This window comes from Dicentrarchus labrax, unplaced genomic scaffold (genome assembly GCF_905237075.1).
Source record: "Dicentrarchus labrax unplaced genomic scaffold, dlabrax2021, whole genome shotgun sequence".
NCBI classification, from domain to species: Eukaryota; Metazoa; Chordata; class Actinopteri; family Moronidae; genus Dicentrarchus; species Dicentrarchus labrax.
This window is the reverse complement of record NW_026136718.1, coordinates 20,045,005-20,057,414: the sequence shown is the minus strand read 5'-3', so window position 1 is coordinate 20,057,414 and position 12,410 is coordinate 20,045,005.

Below are 12,410 nucleotides of genomic sequence, written 5' to 3'. Positions count from 1 at the left end.
TGCATGACAGATCAGGGAAATCATTAAGATTGAGACACAATACAGCATTGAACAAACAGAAAGCAATTTTGTTCTGTTTGTAAGGTGAGTAATGACAAGCTTCAATTATCCCCTCTGTTGTGTTGGGCTGAGTTCAAAATTTGAAATGCATGGCAACATAACACAAAGATGAAAAACAAGATATTATGAGAGGTGATCTGAATTTTCCCATACACATACAAATGAAAAACATATTTTATGAATGGTTTACCTTTACTTCTTTTATTTTTCTTCCTTTTCTTAATATTTATCTTTGGTAGAACCTTTGTTTGCCTATAGCTTATAGACAGCATTATTGTTTGCCAAAAGAGTGCCAGTGCCATTTCAGCTGCAAGCTGCTGCCTCTCCGCTCTTCCTCTGTCACATAAGGTTAATAAAAAAAAAAACCTAAGGATTACAACTCAATAAATTACAGTCCTTCAAAGCTGGAAACATGTGGTGAAAGGTAGTTCTGACATTTGAGTGAAATAGAAGAAGAATTTGAATCTTACACCATTCGCCCACTGTCACTTGAAGTGAAATTGGTTGTCTATTGATATGACGTGGTGAGTCTGTCGAAAGTAACATCTAGGTCTTTTGTCAGTCTGATCCAATCAATTCAAACAGTATTCTTGCACTGTATAATTCTCTGTATCACAAATATTAAACTTGTAAGGAATAAACCAGGTGCTTCAGAATAATAAGCAGCCTCATCTAAGCTTTAAGGTACCACTTTCTAAGGCTCCTTTTATAAAGGGGTTTATTGTAACTAATATATACTCGTGTTTTATTGATCAGTAAAATCCATTAATAGGAACAAGCTTTGGTTGTGAAAAATTCCTTCAATGTTGGTAAACCATAAATAAATACTGACTTTCTAACAATCTAAAGTCTGCCTTTGCAAATGGTAAAGGACCCGTGTGTGGGAGTCAGTGGCATGTAGTGGTGTAGTTGCAGATAACAACATTCAACGTTCTAGGATCTGAACTCCCACCATCTACCTCGACCACCTCTGTGAAACTCCTGTGTGGTACATAAATGTAGGGCTTCATTCACTCCACTCCATCACACTAAGGGACACCTACAGTGTCATATTTTGGAGCAGATGGCCACTGACCAAGCGGCAGTATTTGATGAGGTGGAGGTGAAAATGTGCTGTCTTTACATTTTGGTATAAAAGGTGGATTGTTCCTGGTAGCTCTCGTTCTGGGTTTTTCGCCGACATCCTCGTCTCGCTGTCACATTCAAAACCCACATTTAAAGCAAAGTTTAAAAGCCAAAGAACTAATCGTTGGTATTACTCTTGTATGTGATGGCCAATTTCCATCCTTCTTGACACTTCACATCCTGTGACCCTCAGTAGCCGTATATTATATTTATTTATTATATTTAGCTTTACCACATATAAGTTGTTGGCTCTGCAACAAACAGCTGCAACTCTGAAAGAGGGTGTTGATTAAAGCCTACTTAAACTGACAACGTCAGAGTGTTTCCATGTTTGAACCGATACCCTGTTAGTGGGGAAACTTAATCAATGGCTGTCATGGTGTCTAGATATCAAAGACATTACCATTCATCAACAGCATTGCTGTATATGTCTAGTGAGCCAACCTTCTCATGACAATTTTCTCACAACCCTTTATTTCCTGCATTTCAAGAACAACTTTTTTGTCTAAATGCAAAAGGGTTGTCATGAATAATGGAGTCATTAAAGAAAGGAATGAAGGAGATGGAGCAATGATGGCCAACGACAATATCAACTCTGTAATTTATCCCAGTGTTAACAACTTATATTATCTGAAGAGAAACATTGGCGAAGAGTAAGCATGTCAGTCTGGGTGTCCAGGGTTCATTTCCCTGTCTGGCATGAGACAATTGAAATTCCTATGCATGTACAGCCTTGTATTGGTTGTAATTTGCTATTCATATATATCTACAGTTCTTGCTAAGTGTCTTATAGAATTGCCATTTAGGCTGTCAAGGATGGTGTGGGCTGCCTCGCTGGGTGAAAATTGAACCCTCTGGCTATGTTAATGTTTCAGCCCCCATACACTCTCCCCAAGAAGAATATTTGTAACCACAGCAGAGAGCTTACAAGGTAAACAGCGAAACGCTAGTTTTGTAGTTACATGACCGCCTCTTTGCATGAATGGCTTTAATTGTGAAGAAAGAGGAGTAGATCAGTTCATTCTGAGATTTGACTATTTTAATTTTAAAGCTGCACTAATCATGTGAATGTCAATAATGTGGAAGGGGGTGCTTGTTGTGACTTGTTGTGTTTTATAATTTTTCAGCTCATTGTTTTTGGTTTACTGTTTAGGACACGCTCAGCATGTGGCTAGCAGCAAGCTGTTTTCAGCAACAGTAGCCTACAGTTCTGGGGTATCATGAATTGTATGACATCTTTATGACAAGTCCAAAATGTACCACTGCACTTAAGATCAAGGAAAATATTCAAGACAGTTATAATGGTCTCATGACAGCCAAATGTCAAAACCAACCTTTTTCTTTTTTTGTCTGATAATTAGGCCTGGTGTGGCATGTTTGTGATTCATAACAAAGACATCTCAAACAATGTCAATTGTCAATTGAACATGACGTATTTGATTGAATGACTGACAACAGTCTTTTGTACACTCCTTAAAATAAAGTGTTACCAACTACATTTACAAACTATACATTCTACACACAATATGTGTATGTATATATATATAATATTATAGAAGGTGGACTATGTCTCAGAGGTGTTGATTCAACACTGACCTTTGTTACCTAATTAGACCTGTCACTCACCTCAGTTCTCATACATTTCTTTGGGGTAAAATATATGAAAAATGCGGTATGAGGACTGTGGAAAACTTCCTTGACCTCCTGCAGTCTGTTTACTGAGCTGAGAAGAGGAGATGGGGATGCTGCCATCAATGAGCTCAGTCTCCCCTCAAAGGATCTGGAAGGCTTAAAATTTCTTGCAACACTTATATCTTGGCATTTCTTCAGCTTTTAATATGATTTAACATCATATCCTGGCAGACTGCTGACCTATTTTGGTATGATATTTTTATTATAGGATGTATTTTAGATCTTTGAGTAGCAGAAGTCAGAATGATCTGAGTTTTACTCTTGTGGTAGCTCAGGCATATATTCTTAATTCTCTGTTTTTTGTCTTTTTTAAATATAGGGTATCATGTAGTTGTTGGCATGTAGGGGACGTATATAACTACATGCCAGCATTTTGCAAGAAAAAAAAGCAATATTCTTTTTCCCCCTCAGGACGAAAACTTCATTCCCTACCTGCACACCAGTGATGGATTCAGCTTTCTGCATGCTGCATGGTCTGATAACCAGTTCATCACTAAACCAAAATGGAAAATTCAACACCGGTGCCAGTAACACAAGCCATCCATCCAAATGTGGCCAGTAAAATCACTGGAGTGAAATCATCCACGCAGGAGAGTCTCTCAGAGTCTGTTTCACTTACTTTATATAGAAGGCAAGTCAATTGGAATCGGACTGAATGGCTCTTTTGTTGCAGAGCCTTATGCTCAGCTTCAAAAGAGAGCATACTGTATCCAAACACGAAGCAAAAAAATATGGTTTCTTCCATAATGGTGATGGTTATTTGAGCTAAAAGATATGTTAGTAAGCCATGCAGGAAAATATTATTTTTGTTTCAAAAAACCTATTAACACCCTTCTTCACAGTTAAAAATCAACTTGTAAAATTCAGTCCATCTCAGCTTTCACTGCACGTCATCTCGAAATAACTCTTGTTATTTTGCTATGAATTGTTATTGTGTACTCACTTTCCCTCAGCCACGTTTTTTTGGGACATAGTCAATAGAGACGCTACTTGCACAATGGATTTATGCTTTTGTGATTGTTGTACACTAGAACTTAGTCGTTGGGGACAAACACTCAAGAGTTTTTCAAGAATAGTAATAGTCTTAAAAGAAATGCTCTACACAAGGTAGTTTAACTGGAAAAATCTCAACATGCTGCCACACTATATAAGCTTGAAAATTTAAAAACAATACTCTATATTGAGGGTGCATTTTTCCTTGAGGTTGCTTATGGTAAAGAACCACTTACAGGAACAACTGGAACGGCAATCACTTTAGGAAACTAAAGAGGGGAGTGGAGATGAGGAAAATAATGAGTTTGACTTGTGCCTGATTTGCACACAATTTGCTGCTGTTCTGAAAGTATTCAGTATCAAATACCTAGACAGCCACTGACAGTTTAACAAATAAAGACATACGGCTACAAGAATATTAACACAAATCAGAAGGAAAGATCACAAGACTAAACCTTTTTTATTGGCATACTTAAATGTAGTGATTTAGTCTGTTCTCTTATTTTAATCTTTGAGGCACTTCGTTCTTTTTTAACCATGATTGCATGCATGTCCTTATATATGGACAAACTTTTGCTGTGACTCCTTAATATAGAAATGTATGGCGCTTAAATTCCATAAAGCAAACTAAGGTTGATTGTCATAAAATTGCTGGGATAGCAACTTTTCTTTTTTTACTTAGCCTAATGTGACTCGTAGTGTGACTGGGGATGTATGACTTTGCTCCTATACCAGAGTTATTAATGTTAACTCTCCATTGTGTCCTGCATAAAATAATAATTTGCAGAAGGAATTCAGTTTATGTAATTAAATATCTACAATCTTCAATCTCTTCAGCTTTACTGCTTTAAAATTAAATTAAAATCTTACCCTTATGTATAAAGTAGATTGTTGTTACTACGTAAAACGTGACTCATTCTCTGGTTAGCTTGTAAGTGTCACTATTAGGTCAAACAATTATATAACTATTCTGTCCCCAGCCCAATATTGTCTATGAAAGTTTAAAAGCTAACTGAGGACACAATCAGTCTAGTTTTTCTTTCTTTTTTTTTTTTTGAGAAATTTGTTGCCACAAACCTTGTCATAGGAGAAACACCCAAACATGCACCACGCAGTAACAATTCTGACATTCATCGCGACCAATAGAGAGAAGCAGCTGGAGGTAGGGCCCCTTGCTTTGCACAAGTCAATAACAACAGTAAGACCATTTCTAAGAAAATGAAAACAACAATCTGCCCGTCAATATAGTACAATACAAAAGTGTAGCCTGTATGTGTCTTGTGTGTGCTAAAGTGAATTTATAATGTTGTCATTGGAAAAAGGACTGTGTGCTCTACATTTATATTGGTATATTTGATAATAATCAGTCATTTTGTTCCATCATTCCTATTTTTCAATATAGTAGTTAAAAAAAGGAAATGCCTTGCAGCACATGCAGTCTGGCTGGTAAATCCATTTATTTTCATGGAAGCAGAGGATGATAATATTCTTATCTTCTTCAGGATGATTTTATCTGCTTTATCTTTTCTATTAAACAGTGTTTCAAATAAATTCTTATCATGAGTGATAAGAAATGTTATATTATTTTATAGACCATGAAAGACAAGCGCAATTTCACTTAAACTTGATGATTTAGAGATAATAACATGTTGTGCAGGGGAATCAGAGAACCCTCCACTTGAGTTTAGATGACAAAATAGCTTTAAAGTGCATGACTTTTATCAGGTGTGTTTAGACAATTGAGAATTAAAAATAGGAACGGAACAATTTCATCATTAATTAATGTATTCCTTAAGCCATTTACTAAGGATTTCTAAACATTAACATTACGATATATTGTTGTTGTTCTCTAATGTAATAGAATTGTTTATAACAAATAAGTTAAAATGTTTAATCACTTGACTTCAGAGGGTCAACCACATATAAGACATGAACAACATGGAAATTACAATTTCTCTAAACACTGGCTGGCATCAATATGTCTATATTGTGAATGCACTTTTATTCGTATTACCTTATTTATAGTCATTCTGATAGCCACACTGTCCGTGTACAGCATTTTACTTCACACACCTTTTTTTAAAGAAACGTATTCAGTTTTCCATATAGACAACCAAACAACCAACACAAGTTTTTTAAGACAAAATAATGGAAGCACAGTGGTACAGCATTATTTAGTGATGTATGATGTACCTTAAATAGATCTAAATAAAATTAGAACCGAAACAATCAGTTGACCAATTAACCACTTACTTGATTTTGATAGTTGATTAATCAGCATTTAAAAAAGCAAAAAAGACAAATGTTAAAGTAGAGTAGGGTAGAGTAAACTTTATTGTCCCAGAGGTGAAATTTGTCCTGGGCACAGTGCTACAGTCCGTTGCTGCTTCTGAGAAGAAGTATTTGACACGATACTAGACATTTATAGACATTTGACTATACATGTGACATTGTCAAAACTGTGGCTTAAAAAAAAAGGAAACCGCCAAAATTAAAGTTCTAAAGTGCTTGTGTATTTATTTCACATTGCAAGATTTAGCATTAGAGCAGCAGTCTTCTTGATGGCAGAGGTTTGTATTCAGAGAAGAGGGGATGTTGAGGGTCCACAATGATTTCTGTTACTTGTTTTATGACTCTTTCTTACCTATTACCTTCATAGCTATTTTGCACATACTTTAAGCCTGCTTTTTAGTTGCACTATAAGGTTGCCAAGCCATGCTGTAATCCCATATCTAATGATGTTCTCTAAGATTACTCAATTCTGTTCTCTGGCTCCAGCCTACAAATAAAAGTGATTCACTAGTCTTCTTAGACTTTAATAAACTGCATATCAATCAGGTGTCAATCATGTCAGTTGATGTCCTTTTATTTTGTGGCATCCCACTGGAGGATTGGTTTACACCTTAGTCTGAAAGTATGCTCTGTAGATGAGCTGGTTGCCGGGAATCATAAAAGAAATTATCAATTCCCTTTAAAGCAGCAGTGAAACTCACCATTGGAAGAACATTATACTTTGTACCCCTTCAATATAGCTGGGGATTTCTCTTGAAATCTACTGAGGGAAAATGTACCATCTGGAAGCTTTGTTATCAAAGAGGACAGTCCTAGCAGAAACAGTCTTGGTTCCTTTGTTATATTGTTATATTCTTCCAATGTAGTTGGCACAATTACAGAAAATTAAAATAACTTGTTTGTGCTCTTTTGTTTGAGATTAAATTTTGTACTATTGTGTCACACATCTCCATCTCCTAAATATTAACAAGAAGAATTTAAGATGTATAAAGATAAAATCCTTCATGTAAAATATAAAAAAACCCATCCAATTACTGTATTTTTAACAGTTCACATGTTGTTTTTTCCACACAGTAAGAAACAAAGGGGACCCTTATGTATGGTAATGTTTATTGAATTGGTGTAGTTATAAAGGGGCAGTATGAGACAAGACTGTGAGATTAATTTGGGCTTTTTAGGAAGTTGCCTTAAAATACCCTAGTCAGAAATAACTTCTTTATTAGACCAGATATTGAAAATTGAAATGCAATGTAGTTTTACTTGGCAGTCCAGTAGTACTCTTTGGTATGCTTCCTGCAGATGCAATAAAGCCCAACAGCATGGACACACCAACATGATAATTAACATGCAGGCAGCATTGCAAATAATCCCCCAAAGGCAATTATCTTGGAAATTAAGACCCTCCGGGGTGCGAGCAAAACTATATCAATCCACTCTACTCCACGCTCAAGCAATCATATACCTGTCCCCGTGTCTCTCTCAACTGGGGCCACCCCCTCTTCCCAAGACAAGAAAGGCCACAGGCCAGATGGCATCAGCTCCTGACTGTGCAACCAGCTCTGTGAGGTTTACAGGGACCATTGGGACTCCAAAGATGAATTTGTTAATTGTGTCACTTGTGTCTGAAGTTTTATGATGAAACGTAAGCCATTATGTTTCCATTCACTTCTTGTAACTCTAACCTGATATCCCTGGACTAGTTTGCGACTGGACAGCAAAACCGCCAGGTTGCCTTTGTTTCTTCTCTCTTACCTCTTGGACCTCACACTGGCTCAATGGCTATCTGAACTTCCATGTGTGATCTACACAGAGCAGATGCACCGAAGAAACGATAAAGGATTACAACAGTGACACAAAACAATTCAAACAACCATAGTTAGTTCCTGCAGCTAGGCACAAAGACTTGACTTCAGAAACAATAAAGCAAGTTAGCGCAGAGCTGCTGCAAGGATAGCAAGGAGAGACCGGTTCCTCCAACCTGCACATTTGGACACTGGACAGTAAAGACGACATCGGCACAACAACTCTTTTCAGCCAGGCCCATCAACAAACGACTTAATTGCCAGCTAACAAAGGAAGCACCAAAGCATCACCTCTTCTTTCCTGTTACCTGAACATATAGCTTAGCTGACATAGCTTAACCGTGTACATGGTTAAGCACAGGGCTGGATTGTTAGGATTGTGTAGTTGGCTCTGCCACATCACTAAGTTGACATATTTCCTGCATGAAAACTAACCCTCTTTTCTAACTTGGCACCTTTATCCTACACAGATCCATATATTTCGAATTGGCCTTAAACATAACTACACATGCTCCTAGGAAACTCAAAACACCTGCCTCACCTACTTTTCTTAGTTTCTGATTTAAAGTGTGTCCATTGTTGTGCATGCCAAGTCAGATCAAAGAAACGTACACACTTACCACTCACATCCTGCTGCTCCTAGATATTTTGGTGCCCTTAAGCCATTTTTCCCTACATGTGGTTGTGCACATTTTCAGTCTGAGTCTGGGTCAATCTGTGTCCACCAAAGGAGTAGAAATGGAGAAGAAATGAATACTGCTGGTAACTCTCCCGGCTGGTCCGTCCTCTCTCACTACGTGCTTCAGCCTTCCCAGAAGACCAAGGGCCAGAGCAAATACTCTACCTTGTTCCAACATTTTGACGTTCAGTATTTATTGATAACTACACATAGCAAACAACAAAACAGTCTTAAAAGAGTTCTAGTCCTGTGGCAAACTTTCTGTGTGCTTGCAATACCAAAGACGTGCATCCTAGAAAGCCCTACCACTTCAGACCAGTAGCCTTAGCTTCTCACCTAAAGAAGATCATGAAGAGGATCACACTCAATCACATGCATCCCCTGGTGAGCTCAAACTTGGACTCCCTGCAAATTGCTCACCGCACCTTTTTGTGTTGCTCAGCTTGCAACATTGTTACCTTACCTGTTTATTGATTCTTTTCTGCTTCTTGTCAGATTTGTATGCCAGTCTGGACTGCCTTCTCTGGTTTTACCGGTCTCACAATCCCGTTAGCCTCTGTACATGTCATACAGTGTTGGCTCTGTAACTTGCTGATTTCAAACTTCAAAGTACTGAAACTCACCAGATGTTTCTAAATAAAGTTTCCATTCCAGTTACTGTGATATGTGTATGAAAAACTATAATTATGTCCACTGATAGTTTAAACATTTCTGTAGATGATTCTTAACATCAGAAAGCCAAACAGGGAGAAAATGCAATTTTCCCACCAACCATAACTAATAAATATGAGGGTGTTTAATTAATGAAAAAAATCAACTTAGGAAATAGATACAGGCACCCTCTATATCCCCGTACTGTGCGTCCACCGGCTCATGGGGGGATGGAGATGTTAACGTATGTCTGAGACTGTACAGTTGCTGAGATGGACATCCATGATGCACAGAAAGTGCACAGATCCACCTCCCCGTTAAGAAAAGGCAATGCCAGGTGGATAAATGCACTCACTCACAGATGTAGCATGCCTCTGCCACAGGAGTAGTGCATCTATGAACCCGACCCGGGGGCCACCAAAGCCAAGTGCAGCAGCTATACTGCCGGGAGTAACATTCATGACATACGGACAGGATGCCAGAAATGAGGGCTTCTCATTGCAGCGACCCTTCCTTCATGTGGTGTCAGTTCTGGCTTTCCTGAGCCCACACTTGTAGCAGCGACACTATGTGCAGTTGCACATTTTTTTATTAGTTTTTATCAGACATTTTTATTTTTTTACATCTTTATTCTGCCATAGTATGGTTCTCTTAACCGGCTGCATTAACCGCTCTTGTGACTCACTCCATGTATTTAAACTTGCTGCTTATTCCAGAGGACAGACTACTAAATAAAATATTTTTTATGACCTCAAACTCAGTGATCAGCACCTTGATCTCACTCTCAGTAAAGTTTTTCTTTTTTGCTTGTTTTGCAGAGGTTTTGGCCATTGTGATTTGGACAGAAGATAACAGCAGGACATACTTATAATCATTTTCATAGTAAATACGATCAATTTCACAAAAAAGGTGTGCAGGACCTGGCATACACCTGGTTTTATTTGTGGATATTTCTTTGCATACAGACATTTCAAGTTTTGTGAGTATGCCTTCATTCAATATGAAAGCTGGGCAGTCTTTTATACATGAGGCCTCTGGTCAATGAAATGTGATGGGTGTGGCAGATTTGCTGTTAACTGACACAGCATAGCATGAATTGGAAGCCCCTTTCAATGTTGACAAAAGCTTACAGTCAGCATGTCAGCAGCTTTCAGTTCTGTGTGAATGGTTAACCCAAGCACTCCGATGAGCTGCCTTCTGGCCATGAAGCTGGCTTCAAGCTGGCTTTTGTTTGTTGGAATTGTTTACATTGTGATGACACAAACGCAAAATGAATTCAGGACCATAATTTCTCTTCCTTAATCAAACTTCCCTATCATGTGCTGTATCAACTACCTTCTCCATAAAAGTGACCATCATGATATGTGTTAAGTGCAATCCCTTCACATATAAGAGGCATTCCACTAGGAGCTGTATAATGTGTGTTATATACTAGAGAGTGAACAAATTTCAATAAAGCCTTTTTGCTGCTGACTCTGTCTCACAGGAACTGGGTCATTAGTCATTTTGAATATTTGGGGCTGTTTCAAAATGTCATTGCTTTTTTTGGGGGGGAGATTTTTTGGGGGATTTTTATTGCCTTTATGATAGAGACAGCTGAAGATAGACAGGAAAGGGGGGCAGAGAGAGGAGAAGACACGCAGCAAAGGGCCGCAGGTCAGAACCCGAACCCTGGGCCGCTGCAGCAAGGACTGAGCCTCAGTACATGGGTCGCTAGCTCTACCCACTGAGCTAACCGGGCACCCGTCAACACCTTTTTAAGCATGTTTGCATTCAGTCACATAATGCCCACAAACAAGAAAAAGAGTGACGAGACAAAGTACAAGCTGTCAACCACTGCCAAGTGCTGTTTCCTCAAAGAACACATATAAATCAGATATCGTCTCTCTGTTTGGTTTCTGCACATTAGGGAGCCAAATAAAAATGGTTGTTTGAATTCAGTCCAGATCCATTCAGTATGTCCTCGGTAAAAAAAATACAATGCACTGAGTCTGAAGGTAGAAAATACAGGTTGTTCCTACCTCCACCAAGGCTACACAATCCTTTACGTGGATCCAGATTTGCATCAAAATACAATGTGATAGCCAATCATGTTGTTTGTCAGGAGGCAGCCATGATTTTTGCAGGAATAATTATATCCTCTGCAGGAATATGAGGACCTTTGTACAAGTCAGATGCATAATCACTGATTAACGGACATTTACAGTGAAGTGACGATGTTGCTGTAATGCCATAACATTCTGCTCAGTTTATGTTCTTCCAATTATTAATTAAAATACAAAATACAGACTTTTATAACATAGATAAATGTCTAAACGTGTGACTACTTTCATAATCAAAAAGGCAAAACTGAAAAACCAATAGTGGTAACTTTCTTTCTGAGCAGAGGAAACATGAAACAAGTTATTCTTTCAAGGTTATGAGCTCAAATAAAACAATTCGAATTCAGGCTCTGGCGAAGCAATGGACAGAAAATGATTGTAAAAGTGTCCTCTCTCAACTCTATGTGCAGCTCATGGAAGTAAGGTGAGTTAAGTGTTACGAGTATAATAATATATTTGGTTAGCATTCACAAGTGTTTTTCTTTTTTAAGTTTTCTTTTAATGATATTCTCTGTGTTCGTCAACACAGAAACTGGGGATCTGAGGAAAAATTATTCTTAATTTGAACTTTCAAACTGAGTTTTTTCCTGAATAAACAAAAAAGGTTTGCCTCCAATGCTTTAATATAACTAATTAATTAACAATTTCATCAGTAATGAAAAACAATGTAATCTTTCTTATTAGCAACAAAAACACAACAGTAAGCTCAGCCTCGAAGCTGGGTTAGGGTTAAACTGATGGAAATGATTGGTCAGTGCACAGGCATTGTTAGGATCTTGAAACACTTAACCCAGCTCAGAAATCTCTAGATTTGACAACATTTTGAAGTTATTTCAGAGTAAAACGATAATAAGATATGAGACACTGTGGTCTATCAAAATGTTTCACAACTTTCAGCAGCAGGAGTAAAAGATAAAAATAAGCTAGATTGTATGTTGCTAATGCTTTGTTTAATTTTGAAAATTGAGCAACTCTGGTCTCAAAGCTTACAATATGGAAGAAATATTGTATGTT